The 16,378-nt window shown below is 39.3% G+C and overlaps 1 protein-coding gene across 4 annotated transcripts in view; it reads right to left on the bottom strand.

The window, feature by feature from the left end:
* Positions 1-16,378, bottom strand: part of pak6.L (p21 protein (Cdc42/Rac)-activated kinase 6 L homeolog) — a 53,007-nt gene that overhangs the window by 24,184 nt on the left and 12,445 nt on the right. The window contains exon 1 of one of the 4 annotated variants that reach the window (XM_018231225.2): positions 10,220-10,520. The exons of the other annotated variants lie outside the window; for them this stretch is intronic. The gene's annotated coding sequence lies outside the window, so the exon portion shown is untranslated. Of the gene's footprint in view, positions 1-10,219; positions 10,521-16,378 lie in introns of those variants that run through there. 4 annotated transcript variants of the gene reach the window in all.

Below are 16,378 nucleotides of genomic sequence, written 5' to 3'. Positions count from 1 at the left end.
CACAGACGTTGTTAAATGATTTCTGACTATGGCTGCCATATATCTAGTGTTTTCCCAACCTTGCCAGTAAATATCATACTTGATGCCAATGTTATTAACAGGGATAATGGAGGAAAAAATGGTGGTACATTTTTCAGGAAAAGTGTCCATTCTATATCTTTATATAAGTGTATGAAAATTATTCTGCGTAGTAAACATGGGACCAACTAAATATTGCTGGTCCCCCCAGCAAATTCAATTTAGGTTCCCAAAATATCGTCATGATATATTGAAATTTCAATGAAATAGGGCCTCACTAAGGCCTCTCTACACTCATACCCCCCACTGTAAATGCAGGGTCTGCTTGCTTAGTAGTTAAACCGCAGCATGGGCCCCTGCATTTACTTGTACTATGTACTAAACATTAATTTAAAGGTGAACAAACCCTTTAAAAGGAGAACTCAACCCTAAAATTGAATATGGCTAAAAATGCCATATTTTATGCTCTAAACTTATTGCACCAGCCTAAAGTTTTAGCTTGTCAATAGCAGCAATGATCCAGGACTTCAAACTTGTCACAGGGGGTCACCATCTTGGAAAGTGTCTGTGACACTCACATGCTCAGTGGGCTCTGAGCAGCTGTTGAGAAGCTAAGCTTAGGGGTCGTCACTAATTATCCAGCAGAAAATGAGATTGGCCTGTAATTACTAATCAGGCTTATATTGTGACATTTCTATTCTATGTGTACTGTATATTGTGAGTGGGTCCCTAAGCTCAGTAAGTGACAGCAGCACAGAGCATGTGCAGTGAATCAGCAGAAAAGAAGATGGGGAGCTACAGGGGCATCTTTGGAAACACAGATCTTTACTGCTGTGGGCTGTGGTTATCTTGGGCTGGTACACAAACCCAAAACATAATGTACAACATTTTTTAGCTACTTCTTTAGTTAAGATTTAGTTAAGCTTTAGTTCTCCTTTAATTGCAACAAAATTCACCTTGCACCCAGGAGTATCACTGGAAATAATCCCTGGTCTGGGTGACCCTCAGCATATCAAATTGCCGTCAAAGGAAAATGACCTGCATCAAGTCACTGGCAAATAACTGGCAATAATATGATTTATATCCTATGGCTTGTTCTAACAAACAATAAATCTGCTTTGTCCTAAATCATTGCTGGCAGTTGTAGCTGAACAAAAGGCCATCCATGCCTGCAATAATACGATAGCGCTTATCAACAGTTCCTTAGGTAGGGTTCCAATGCAACATAAACAGGCTGTGTTGGTAGTTGACACACGTCCTGTAACCTTAGTTCCCATGAGAAAGAATTATAGTGTAAAGCACCCAAATCCATCAAACAAGTGGAAAAAAGAAGTCAGTATTCTCTGCAATGAGACAGATTAGCCAAAACCATGACAGGATTAGATCTCTGGTCATATGGGTATGATTCACTGAGAAGTACAGCAAATGCCTCTGGCAAATGCTGAATCACAAGAAATAGTTTTTATTATGAGCATGTGATGACTCTGCGACTTCAGTGGTTGCAAACCAAAAAATAACATTTTGCCAAAAAAAAAAAAAAACAAAGAAAACATAAGTCTCAGCAACTTTCCAATGAGCTGGCTTCTGCTACATTGTTTCAGCAGCCAGAACCATATGATTCTTCATTATAATGACATAAATGAGGCAAATACTTTGGGCAAACAAATAATCTTGCATCCGTATTCTATGTGATGTCAAAAGGGAGAGCAAGAAAAGTGAGTATCAAATGTTATAATTAGGGATGCACCGAATCCAGGATTTGGTTTGGGATTCGGCCAGAATTTTTGCACAAAACAAGGAAGTAAAAAATGCTTTCCCGTTCCCACCCCTAATTTGCATTTGCAAATTAGGATTCGGATTTGGTTCGGCATTTGGCCGAATCTTTCGCAAAGGATTCGGGGATTCGGCTGAATCCAAAATAGTGGATTCGGTGCATCCCTAGTTATAATATGTAAACTGAATTTGCATATGAATGGAGAACAGTGGAATACACATTTAAAGGGGAAGTTGACTATATAGGGCAGATTTATCAAGGGTCAAATTTCGAGGGTTAAAAAACCCTCGAATTCGACCCTCGAAGTAAAATCCTTTGAATTCGATATTTTAGCGCAAAATGTTTGATCGAACGATTCGACCGATTTTTTGCGATCGATCTAATGATTTTTATTTGAGCAAAAAAAACGTAGAAAAGTGCTCTGGAAGGTCCCCATAGGCTAACATTGCACTTCGGTAAGTTTAAAGTGGCGAAGTATGAAGTCAAAGTTTTTTTTAAAGAGACAGTAATTCCATTATCGAATGGTCGAATAGTCAAACGATTTTTACTTCGAATCGTTCAAATCATTCGATTCGATCGAATCCGATCGAATTTGACCAATTCGATGGTCGAAGTACCCAAAAAAATTACTTCGAAATTCGAATATTTTTTTATTCGAATTATTCACTCGAGCTTAGTAAATCTGCCCCTTAGTATCTTATAAAATGTCCTATTCCTAGCAAAATTGCAATTGGTCTTTATTTATATATATATATATTTTTTTATAGTTTTTTTAATTAATTACCTTCCTCATCTGCTTCTTTCCCTGGCAGGTAGAAACTATTGCCCTGTGAGGCTACAAATTTATTGTTATGGTTAATTTTATTCCTTATCTTCTTATTCAGTCCATTGCCTATTCATCTTCCAGTCTCTCATTCAAAGCAGTGCCTGGTTGCTTGGATAAACAGGACCTTATCAACCAGATAGCTGCTGACGTTGCAAACAGGGGAGCTGTTGAACAAATAGCTGAATAACTGAAAAACCACTAAAAATAAAAAACTGAAGACTAATTGCAGTTTTTGCAGAATATCATCATCATACTAACAGTTAATTTAAAGGAGAGCCACCTCTTTAAAAGTACAGTCAGACATCATATATGGATGACTCAGTTTAGTTTCCTTTAGGACATGAGTGTAGGGAATCTAGCAGAAATTCAAGGTATTTAGCGGCTATGTGTGCTGCTATACTGCCAGTAATAAATGTCCTTGAATATTCATGAGGGCAGCACAATGGCTCAAAGCAGACACAAAAAGAACCCCCAACAACCCTTTAGCTCTATCACTAGATTTAGTCATAATATTTGTGCCAGCAGATTTGGTAAGATCTTTTTTTAATTAAATTTTATTAACCATATAGGCACCATGGACCATCGCCCTAAAGCTGCTGCCCTAGGCACAGCCCCTCCAAAAAACATACAGGTTAACTGAACCCGATATACAATGTAACTGACCATTATGTGTGAATGTATTAAGGACCTAAGCAGTAGGGTAACTAACAGACCCCATGCAGTGGAGTAACTAGTTCATACTTGGCCCCTCAGCAAATTAATTTTAGGAACCCCAACATCTCCAGAGATTGTCCTTTTTTATCAATATATATTGAAATTGCTCATCAATTAGGGCCCCCTATACCCCTGGGCCCCCCTGCAGCCGCAGGGTCTGCTTCCTCTGTAGTTGTGCCCCTGACCCCATGGTCATCAACTCATCATGGAGGGCCAGGGGTACAAGGAGGCGCAGATTGTGGGGTCTGCTCTGCTCTCATTTGTTTCAGTACATTCACACGCTCATTTGCATTTAGAAATACGTATAAACTCAGCATACAGCCTGTGTGTAAGGGCCGTAAATAATACATCAGATAGATTTTGCTGCATGACTATTCTATAGAGATCAATGCCTTTGCTTATCTGAAATAAATTCCTCTCATACGACCAGCGTTAACTGCTGACCTAAATTGTGCAGCACGTGACCTATAATATCATGGTTATAGCTGCATTGCTGAACACGTTTCGCTGTTATACTTCACACCATGCAGCAATACTTAGAACTGGCCCTCAAGGGATAACATTAAAGGCGGGAAAAAAAGCACTTTAGCCTACAAGCTAGCCAGATACAAAAATCCGGCGGAACAGGGTGATCCGTGTAATTAAATCAATCTCACTCTTTACCTTGTGATAAAATATATATATATATATATATATATATATATATATATATATATATATATATATATATATATACCAGGAAATAACTATAATTATATTTCTGCATTAAAATTGAGGTTAAAGGTAAAGGTAAAAAGACAGGTGTCTGACAGAAACAATTACATAAGTACAAGTCTGTTTTAGGTCTCATTATCTTGCAGCCAATCAGGATGAGTTTACAGTTTGACATGACACTACACAAAACAATGATCTTCAATGACCTCTGCTCATGATCAGGGCAGAAGCAATCATGTGTATGACACATCTACAGCAAAGCAATAAGGTCTTACAGCCCATCCACCACTGACCCACCCCTAAAGTGTTTTTTTTTTCCAAATTAAACAGGCCTAGCAGTTTCCATCTGGAGCCTCCAGCAAGGCCTTGGAGCAACACAGTCTCTCAAACAATACGCCACACTGGGTCTGTAATTTAAACATCAATGGGCTGGTTAGGCAAGCTTTCCCATGCTTTCTTACTTAAAAACTCACAGAGGGCCAACGTATACCTTAACAATTAAGTTAATTCACTAACTAACCCTACATGACTAACCCTACAATTAATGATCTTGTTACAGTTTTAATTAAATGGACATTTAAAAGGGAATCTGACACAACGTCTAAATTTCAATTCCCAATGCAGTTTCAAAATGGTGAAACAATCAACTTTGCAATATACACATCTATTAAAAGTCAGAACGCCCTTTCTCTGGATTTCCTTATCTCTCTTATTTGCTTACAGGCAATACCAATTCAGGTTCTTCTGGTGCCGACAATCCAGCTCACTGGTGCTGGGAGTGGCAGCCAAAGCTGAAGTAGTTGGTTGTCTGTGTTTTTTGCTTGAGGTCTAAAATGGGTTTGCTCAGAGGTGTAACTAGATGATACTGGGCCCCGCAGCAAATTCATTTTAGGATCCTCAACATGTCCAGAGTTTGTCCTGTTTTACCAACATATGTTGAAATTGCTCGTTTATTAGGCACCTATACCTCCTGGGAACCCCTGCATGCTTCCTCTGTAGTTACACCCCTGGGATTGCTGAGATGGGAGAGGAATAACTTGACAGCCCTTCACAGAGCCCCGACCTCAGCCCTACTGACCCCTGTCGGATGAATTGTAATAGGCCCGGGCCTATGTGGCCTTGCCACAAATCCGGGCCTGCCAACTGCATACCAAGCCTAATCCCCACAACACTTCCTAAGCAGAGACTAGAAGCAAATGCCATCTCCCAACTTCTAGTGGAAACCCTTTCTGAAAAAGCAGCAGGCCAACTCAGTGTATATTGGTGGGTTGCAGGGAACTCATCATATAAACTTTTAATCACCTTGTGCTTTAAAGGAGATATGATGTGTGAAAAAAGAATGTTTCGGTGCATTTATATTCCTTAAAGGAAGGAAAGTGCTTAAAAAAGTAGTGTTTCAGGTTGCTTTGTTGAAAATTTCTGCAAAAATCCTACTAGTCCCGCCGATCTGCTGCCTCCTTTCCCAGGCTGTGCAGGAGAGTCAGCACACTGCACTGTAAGATAGGAGCCAATCAGCAGCTAGGCTGACCTGATAGGGAACTGAAACCTGTCCTTGCTTGTGTGACTGCAGAGCTGTGATTGGCTATCCCCCTCCTACAGTGATTCTGGCAGGAATTGTTAGGACACACCCTCATCGTTAATATGGCGCGGCACTCCAATAAAGGGGCCATTTTTAATGATAATGATAATTTTTAGCCCAAAGTGATACTGACATATATTATTCATTATTGCCCACACTATTGGGATGGGGGGGGGTCACTTATACTATATGTCGTCTTTAAATCACATGAAATTAATGGTTTGGATTCAGCCATGTCAAGTCAATTGAATCCTGGATCTGGGGCATTTCTTTCTTTTTGGCCTCAAACCAGTGACATAATAAACAAAAATATGGCACCAAACAAAGCAACTCCATCACACGTTTTCCCAGTTTTCGTCACAGATCATCATATATTCCTATAGGGTTACCTGCCCCAGGGGATTTTCACCTTTAAGTGTGTTTTTTAAATCCCAACCATCATCATCTCATTTAATCAGTATATCAAATGAGTTGCCTATCCTTCTGTGTTACTCCCAGCACACCCTATTATGTTATTTTTTGTTTTGCAAAGACTAAGGACCTTGAAAACAGCAGCCCTTATCATTGTGGTCTTCTTTTATCATGGCATCTGGTACAATTTGAAAAAGATTTTCATGGTAATGATTTAGCTAAGCACATGGTTCTTCTTCATACGGCACTTTCTTCCTTTTTATTCAGCCATGTTCATTAGTCAAAAATGTGCCATTTCTAGGCAACAGCAGGCAAATCCTCATTGAGAGACTCTCAAGCACAAGATGCTGTGTAGTGTAACCCCTCAGATTCCAGAAGCCCATTCAGCCCTGGCTTTAAAAGGATGTGAAGCATCTGTTCAGTGCGCGCTGAGCACTATTTCCATGGGAATCAATCAGCATCTCAATTTGAAAAAGGAGAGCAGAGATACTGTGGATTTGACCTTGAGAAGGTCGGCCCTGTACAATGATTTATATATTGTGGCAGGGCACAGCCCCATTGCTGCCCTCTACTGGGAAATAGTGGGTTAACTCCTTCTCTTGCCATGATCCAGAGAAGTGCAATCGAAATGTAGAATACATAAGCGACATCATGCCAGTCTTATCAATTACTTCCCGTCTGTGTGTGCACTTTCCATGTACCTAGATTATGAGCCTTGAGATGCTGAATGACACCTTTGTATTCAAGTAGCATAAATGCAATGGAATGTTCTGGCATAGAACCGCAAACTCCATAAAATTCTTAATTGTTCTTGGCAGAGTCCCTTGCGTTGTTATAAATATGCTTTAATTAAAACGATCAAAATTGTAATTATACAGTTGGAAAAATCTTATTTTAGACTCCGAAGATACCCTCCGTAAAATGCGAAGCTCAGGCGCCATCATCTTTAACTATCCCGTGTCTGAATGTGATACAGTGGAAATAATTTGGGGAGCCTTAAAGGGAAAGGCCATAGAATGTAGCAGACAGCTCAAGAGATGTGGCTGTTATTTTATTTTTACACAGAGAACTGACCATTAGCATTTCTTGCAATGTCTTATAACACAAGCGCCATGATTAAACTGTCAAATATTTCCTTTTTAATTCTGCGCAGTGATGTCACTCGAGTCACATGATTTACTGAAACTCTATTATTATAACAAATCACGTACCTCCTGTCGGAATGTATGAGAGTATTAGAAGTCTGTGACCTGTTACCTCATGGCTTTCCAGGGATAGGAACTTCCCAGTGACTTATAATATCTTCCATTATTATTATTATATATATAGGGGATGTTTTAGGAAAAAGGGTGGCCTAGAACAACCAATCAGGTCTCTGCTTTCATTTTCTAAATTATATAAGATAGTTGTAAACAATTCTTGCATGATTCTGTGGGTGGTGGGTTTTTATACAATACCAGGCCTGGACTGGCAATCTGTGAGTTCTGGCAAATGCCAGAGGGGCTGCTGTAAGATGTCATAGACATTCACTCTTTAGTGGGCTGGAGGGGGGATGTTTGGGCCTCTGCCAGGGCCTATTTTGATTCTCAGTCCAGGCCTGGACAATACCCTGGTTATGCACCAGTAGCAGAGAGTAGAGATCCAGTAGTGATCATAGTGATTTATCTAGTATGCCTGGTACTTATTCCCAGAGACTTTGTAGAGACTAAAGGCAGTAGGGTAGTTGTTTTGCTTGCACATCTCCTTCCTTCCTGTCTTGGCAGCACACAATGAATTGGTACTGAGTCTAAGGGGCACATTTACTTAGCTCAAGTGAAGGAATAGAATAAAAAATACTTCGAATTTCGAAGTATTTTTTTGGCTACTTCGATGATCGAATTGGCTACTTCGACCTTCAACTACAAGTTCAGCTTCGAATCGAACGATTCAAACTAAAAATCGATAGTCGAAGTACTGTCTCTTTAAAAAAAACTTTGACCACCTACTTCGCCACCTAAAACCTACCGAGCATCAATCTTAGCCTATAGGGAAGGTCTCCATAGGCTTTCCTAGCTTTTTTTGATCAAAGGAAAATCGTTCCATTGATGGATTAAAATCCTTCGAATCGTTCGATTCGAAGGATTTAATTGTTCGATTCGAAGGATTTAATTGTTCGATTCGAAGGATTTAATCGTTCGATTCGAAGGATTTAATCGTTTGATCGAACAAATTTTCCTTCGATCATACGAATGAAGGAAATGCGGTAAAGCCTTGGACTTCGATATTCTAAGTCGAAGGATTTTACTTTGACGGCCGTATATTGAGGGTTAATTAACCCTCGATATTCGACCCTAAGTAAATGTGCCCCCTAATCTACCCAAGTTTGCTCTCCATTTTTTTTAAAGAAGAAAGATAATGATTTCACCCAAAAAGGCAGTTCTGGTGCCAAGTGAACATCACTGACCCAATGAGCTTCGATAGACATCCTATGGATAGCCAAAGGCTAGTTAGGGACAGCTGTAATAAACTTGTAAGCAACTTGCAAGTAGAACATTCCAAAAATATGCATTTTACTTCTTCCTATGGATGGAAGACCCCGACCTTCTTGCAATGCTAGGGCCCCCTTTACAGCAGAGGCCTATTATACTATTGCAAAGTGACTCATTATGACAATAGTCTATAGTCGAAGGAAGAACATGCAGCACAGATCGTTCAAGCTATCATTTATATAAATATATTAAGCTAATGGCACGGCAAAGACATTTACTAGCCTCCAGCTTTCAGGTGTATAGGGCTGTAAGTCCCTGTCATTAACATTTCACTCCCAGAATGCTGATTTTATTTCAGGGTCAGTCCTGCCCATAACAACTGTAAAGCAATTGGACAGAAGAAAATTGTAGAGGCACATCTGTTCTAAGGGTGTAGGCTCGGGAGTTAGTAAATCCGTACAGTGTGACATTTCTATCGCTCTAGAGAAACCTAGCAGCAGGGTTTAGATTTGGCTCAATCCCCAGTGCTCAGTGGAACTGAATCCAAACCCTTAATGTCACATGACTTTAGATTTTATTTTGTATCCTGCAATATTTCTTAAATATGCATATTACGGTTTGGATTTGGTTCGGTATTTGTCTGAATTATGGATCCAAAACAATGTAGCAGAAGCCAACATTTTTATTTTTTAGCTTTTCATTCAGCAACTTTAAAGTCTGCAGTTCTAGAAACCTGGTTGCTAGGGTCCAAATTACCCTAGCAACCATACATTGATTGGAATAAGAAATTGGAATATGAATAGGCGAGGGCCTGAATAGAAAGAAGAGTAAAAAAAAAGTAGGGATGCACCGAATCCACTATTTTGGATTCGGCTGAACCCCCGAATCCTTCGCAAAAGATTCGGCCGAATACCGAACACAATCCGAATCCTAATTTGCATATGCAAATTAGGGGTGGGAAGTGGAAAAAATTTTTTACTTCCTTGTTTTGTGACAAAAAGTCATACGGTTTCCCTCCCTGTCCCTAATTTGCATTTGCAAATTAGGATTCTGATTTATTTGAAAGCTGGAAAGAGTCGGAAAAAGAAGGCAAGCAATACAAAAACTATAAAAAATAAAGACTAATTGAAAAGTTGTTTAGAATTAGCCATTCTATAACATACTGAAAGTTAATGTAAAGGTAAACCACCCCTTTGAAAATATTAAACAACCAGGCTGACCCTTAAAAATGACACTGATTGTGATAGCATGATCCTGCCAGTAATAATAGGGAAAGGCTAAACTAGACGTCAGCCTCATATTTGGCACTTAGTTGCCATAACTATTCTCAGTGTGCCGCATACTCATGGCAACCCCCCCCCTATTTTGTCTCTGCTACTTTTCCATAATAAGGAATCGTCCGGTGTGACACATTTTTCACAAAGCTCTGCTAGTGCTACAGGAGGATCCAATATCAGGAAAAGCCTCTTTCTTTCTACATCTCAGAGCCATGGACTCCTATGCGGATTCTATTCCAACACCAGCATTAGAATTCACTTGTATGGATGCACCCTGTGCTGGATATCCACACTGCAGGAGCTCCATTCTGTATGTGACTAGCAAGCAGCACTTGCTTAGCTCTGAGCTGAACAGAAAGGCAGAATTGTGCGGTAGAGGCAATGAGAGGCAACTAAGGAAATCAGCTCAGGTATATAGACAGAAAAGCCCTTACTTACCCCAGGACTGGAGGCAGAGCAGCAGATCACTCACATGCCTGGATCCACTGGCTGCCAGGGAAGGAGAGAGGAGGGAGAGAGCGCGGGAACAGGCAACCTGACATGTTTCTACAGTGTACAATGTCTTTTTTTTTTCCACCTTGCTGGGAGTTTGATTACAGGGTGGGGCTTATCTGACAGGTATAAGAGGTTTCAAAGTGTCAGACATAATCTACTGGGTAATGTGCACAAAAGCAGCCAGTCAGATTGAAGCAAGCTCTGCGGGGTGGGATGAATGAGAGGTTACAGTGTTCCTGGGGCTTATAAATAACAATCATAGTAGAAGAGCTTTTTTTTTTTACCGCCCCCACCTTCTTCCATAGTATAAATTCTCTTAAAGGAATACATTCAGCATATCATTTTGCCTTTCCTTTACTTTTTTTCTAATCACATTTACACTGGCTTTGATAGTGTTGTGACATTTTCAGATATATTAAGAGATCCAGCACAAAAAGAACTGTGGTTTTAATTAGCTCTACTCACCTAAGACCCCACTAACATCTGGAATAAAGACATTTTTCATGAAATGGCTGGCTCACTATGCCCCCTATACCTCCTGGGTCCCTAAGTACAGTGTGATTCCTCTATAGGTATATAGTGAATAAAGTACCCCCTCTTGTCAAATATAAGGATATTAAAAGTTACTGAGGAGTTCCCTGACCATATAAAAGCACAAGGCCAAAGTTTTAGCATCAAGTGAATTTAAGGTTTTGAATTCAGTTCACTATCAAATAGCTTAGTGCAAAAAAAAAAAAAAAAAAATATATATATATATATATATACTGATTTTAGCAGAGTCTCCTGTTTCCTTCCCACAAGCAAAAAATAGGTCTAATCTACAAGTATAGAAGAAAAGCACAAATTCACTTATCCTTAAAAGCTTGTACCTAGTGCCAGTCAGTGCAGCCTGCTTTTATAAATTGCATTTAATAGTGCAAAAATTACAGTGAGCACAGATGTAAAAACATCCTGAAATTAACACATAACTATCTTAAATGTAATAAATGGCACTCATTGGAGCACCATGATTCTTGCTCAAAACAGCCAGGTCCCAGCACTAACATGCGTTTTCCCATACAAGCAACGAAGGAGAATACACACCGTGTGCCAAGTTAAAAAGAGAGGCGTTAAGAGGTGACCCTTGATCTATAAGCAGTTCCTTATCAGATGAAAGACAAACTCACTGTGTGCCTACATACAAGAAAACAGGGAAACACTCCTCCCACACCATTGTTTAATATCTCGTAAATTTTGCATTAACAGGATTAGCATAGATATATGTAAATAAGGGAATGAAAGCATTCTTGGCCCGTAGTGATATCCCATTAAAATATAAAGTTAGCAATACACGCCTAGATTTGGTCAGGCAGTTTGGCTGATTTCAATCAAATTGGCCTGCCCTCTGGGCATGTGTGGCAATTGGGGGGGTTGGGTGTTCAGACTGATAATCCCATCATCCTAGTTGGCCAAAAGGAAGCACACCAGCTCCTCTTAACATCCGAAATGGAATGATACAAAAGTGACCATAAACATGTAAGGCGTCTCGTATGGTATCTGTCTATTTGGCCTGCAGGAAAATGGTTGAACTATTGGATGGGCAAGGGGGTTCCATGGCACCAGCAGGGCCTGCTATGAGGGTCTCAGGACAGTGCCAATTTGATGGACAACTGCTGGCAGCAAGGAGTTGGACAGTGGTACAAGGGGGTCCCAGTATTGCATTTGTATTATATTGACCAAACAGTTAGGGTTCTGTTTTTTTAATAAAAACAGACATGTAGAACAGCATGCACCTATACCAAGCATCCTCCCTGTGAATGTAAAAATGTAAATACCAGGACTCATGTAATATTATAGATGCAAGAAAGCCCTGTTCTAAAGGCCTGCCCTGAGCAGACCCCTGTGTGCCTTCAAGAGGAGGAGCACACCAGGGTATTTGTAAGTCCTGCTCTTATGGGTATGCAGCAACATCATTTGTGGAGTGCAAAGACTTGCACCATAGCATGCCAGGTGCAAATCAGGAGTATCAAGGTGCACTGTCGGACAGTAATATGTTTTGTACTTTGCATCTTAAATGAGCCCAACACACTCTTAGTAGTGAGTAATAATTGAGTTCCACATGAAGAGAAAAACTGAACCCTGGGGCTTGGGTGGTGTTAAGAAATTATGTTCTTCTTGGTGCAAATTCCCCTGCACATGTTTGTGTTTAATAACTCTCTTAGACCAGAGAGATACCATAAATATTCCCCTATACAAGCAGTAAAACAGTGACATTTGTAGTATACTGGTATTTCATTCTATTTATCAGAGCTAACTTCCTCATCTGACCCAAAATGAAGTGCCATCATCTGCTAGCTCCACTGAGCTCATTTCAGAGATATTCAGTGAGTTTCTCATTACTCAGCCATGAGAGTGAGCTGAAGTGTTTGGAATTTTGTCTGGATGACCCAGTTTGGTGTTGGGACGCAATGCTGACTCCTTAATGAAGGAATCTGCTGAAAAATGACTCAGGTCTTTCCTGATTTATGAGCAGAGAGAACAGGGAGTTTGGGTTGCGTATCAGCTTGTTCTTCCTGCTCCCCGTGAATCACCCTCTTGGAACTGATCCGAAATAAAATGACTATAGAGGAAGTGTGTAGGTGCCGACAGATGGAGGGAAAATAATTAAATGTAATTTATTTTGTGAACTTCTGATCTTCCAAGTGTGTTGATCACACTTGTGTTATGAATGGGGCCTTATAACGAGGATTACAGATTCTGAAAACAGTCGAAATTAGGAATGGGCCCACCTTGGAGACAGAAACCAAGACACTTCTATGTCTGAGTGGTGCTTTATGGCAAACAAACATTGCCTGGTATCAGGATATTATGGCCACACTGGGCACTGTGTTTTTGGAATAAAAATCTATTAAAAGGTTAAAGGTTAGGTTAATAGCCTAGGTTTCTTTAAAGGAAAAAGTAAATATTTATTAGTGTTGACTTTTGAAAGGAGCGTTGAAACTATTGGGATTGCTTAATTGCACCTCGCACAAAGGTTTGCATGTTATAAACAGGTACAAGCTCTTCATGAGCTATGAGCAAAACAAGGGGGTTGTGCCTGATAGTCCTACCAACGTTCTCTTGTTTTGGGATACTTACTGCTGACTATGTGCCAGTGCATAGGCTTACCTAGGTTATACAGTGTGTCCTAAGAATGACCACAGCTGAAAAATGGTGAATTCTTTCTCTAGTCTGTCTGGAAAAAATAACCCCCTTGCCTAATATATATCTATATATTAATTTAGCAATAAGGAGAATCCTACTGGTCAAGGATCTGTATTAAGTCCATGGCTGACTGCATTGCACAAATCCCCCATCCCACCGTGGAATGAATTGTACTTCCACTTTATGGATTGGAGTGATTTAGTTATTACTCAAAATTCTAGGACCAACACAATGTGATTTAATGTGTGGGTGGTTAAATTGGGCAAATATCCGTTGGTCTGGTGACTTAGCCAAACAAATAGATTCTTACATTAATGACCTGCTTAAGACTGACAAAGGGTCAATACTTATAGGCGCAGTTCACCTTCCAAAAAAAGAAAAAGAAATCCTGCCTACATTATATCACCCATTGTATGTATCATTTTGTACTTCTGCTTCCATTTATGGGGAAGTGTCTCTGTGCATGTATTCTTGGTTTCTAAGTGGCAACACAATACAAATACAGTGCTGGTTCAATGCCTAGGTCACCTGAATTAATGTCCAAGAACTGTTATATATGAATCTGATGCTCCAATTGGAAAGAAATTTGATGGAAATTTACTTTATATATATATAACGCACATATACAACCTTCAAAACATTAAAATGGTTCTGAAAATGATTCATATGTATTATTCTCTTTTACAGTTGCTACTGCATGAAAATAATATCTTTAATTCAAGTTACACAGCATATATAGGGCAGTTGGTTCAATGAAGCCTGCACCACAGAGCCTGTTTAAACCTCCTGTACACTTTCAGTGTCCTTTAAATACAGCTGAACCTTTCCTTTTTTTCTCCCATTAGCAAAGATCTTTCAATATTCTGTGAGCCTCGCTGCTCCAACCTGAATGATATACAGGTATGTGAGCTGTTATCCAGAATGCTTGGGACCTAGGATTTTACAGATAACAGATCTTTCCAGAATTTTGGATCTCCATGCCGTAAGTCTACTAGAAAATCATATAAACATTAAATAAACTCAATAGGCTGGTTTTGCTTCCAATAAGGATTAATTATATCTTAGTACACTGTACTGTTTTATTATTACAGAGAAAAGGAAAATCATTTTTTAAAAATTTGGATTATCTGGATAATGGGATTTGGCCTTTGCGTAATTTGGAGCTTTCTGAATTACAGGTTTCCGGATAACGGATTTCATACCTGTATTAAAATAAATGTGTTCAAGCTTAAGCTATTTCAAGCACAGTCTTTTTTTTTTTTGAAACTGAAGTCTCTAGTCTCATTTAAATACACATTTTGACAATACTGAGGTACTGTAAATAAAAACAAATGTATGTAAATTAACAATGCTTACTTATTGCTTTAAGTATACATTTAAAAGCTATATTCTTTTGCCCATCTCATGTTGTATTTTGTGAACGCAAGTCAAATGTCCATAAAATAAAATGCAAAGGAGCTAACCTGAAAAAAAACAACAACAACGTTTTGGCAACCTATATATGGTATAAGGTATTAAATGCTATATCTGCATGCTGTGACATTTATATGCATGGGTATATGTCATAAAAAGAGCCGATACCCTCACTGGGAAGGAGTTGGGTTTCCTCTTGCTGCTCCCACTTGTCTAATATCACTGTGTTTGCTCAGTGCAACAAAAACACAATTAAACCAACTCCCACAGGCATTATTGGCTCTGTGACCACAAAGCGGGGGAAATAACCCTTTACTATAGGCTTAAAACGAAACACAGATTTCCTAACAGAAAACACAGATTTAGCAATAAGCATAGTATATAAAAGATATGTGCCAAGCCCAAGTGAGGGTCCAGTGTAGGATACAAGGGCACAAACTTTTGAATCCAAGGTGGGCTATTTAGGAACAGCAGCAACGACATTAATGTTTTCATATTGGTTGAGACAGGAATAAAAGACATATGTTCATTCAAATTCACTTCCAGATCCAGATCCATCCCCAAAAAATAGCTAATAGGACCAGTCCCTGTGCACTAAGAGTATTAATATCACTCTATTTTTAGTAGTGTATAACACAACAGTCTGTGTCCCATTATACTTTTATGGCCATGTAGCTTTAATTACAAATCCGCCTGAAGTGAGTGTACAACTACTAATTGTATTTAGGACATTCATCATGATAAAATGAAAAATATATATGGCCAGTAAAGCATTAAAAAAATGACGACGATGAGATCAGAAATATCCCGCAGAAGCAATGTCACCTCTATTGCATAGATGCCTTTGGAATTATTGCTATTTGTGGTAAATAAACAATACAACTGTGACTCACATTCCCCCCATGATATGGAGTTATAGTGCCGATGGATAATAATATACAAAGAAATTTATGGAGCCCTTAACAAGGATGGAGCAATAAAAATCTTTTGGGGGTGTACCTGTCTTAGGGCTTTAATTCCTGGCTTGTTGGAGGCAAGTTTTAGTTGTGTAAAAACCATGTATAGTGCCAAAAAGAGCCTCTTGTAGGTGCCAGTCCACATAGGGGCTACCAAATAGCCAATCATATCCTGTATTTGGAACCCCAGGAACTTTTTTCATGTTTGTATTGCACCCCATAGGGGCTACCAAATAGCCAATCATATCCTGTATTTGGAACCCCAGGAACTTTTTTCATGTTTGTATTGCACCCCAACTCTTTTTACATTTGAACGTGGCTTACGAGTAAAAAAGGTTGTGCGTTGCAACATCACCTAACGAAAACTTCACTCTGTTTCTAAGGTTGCTCAAAGGTATAATTTTCCATGAACTGAAGGCGTTTTTCAAGTAAATAAAGCAATGCAGTGCTCACTGCCAGAGAGTCAGAAACACAAAAGAGAACACTAGTCCACACACACAGTTCTCCCATTCATATAAACACTTCATGAGCTCATGCATTTTTTTAAAAA

The sequence above is a fragment of the Xenopus laevis genome, chromosome 8L (assembly GCF_017654675.1).
Source record: "Xenopus laevis strain J_2021 chromosome 8L, Xenopus_laevis_v10.1, whole genome shotgun sequence".
NCBI lineage: Eukaryota > Metazoa > Chordata > Amphibia > Anura > Pipidae > Xenopus > Xenopus laevis.
Note: the sequence above shows the minus strand (reverse complement) of the source record. Positions and strands in the feature narration are given on the sequence as shown.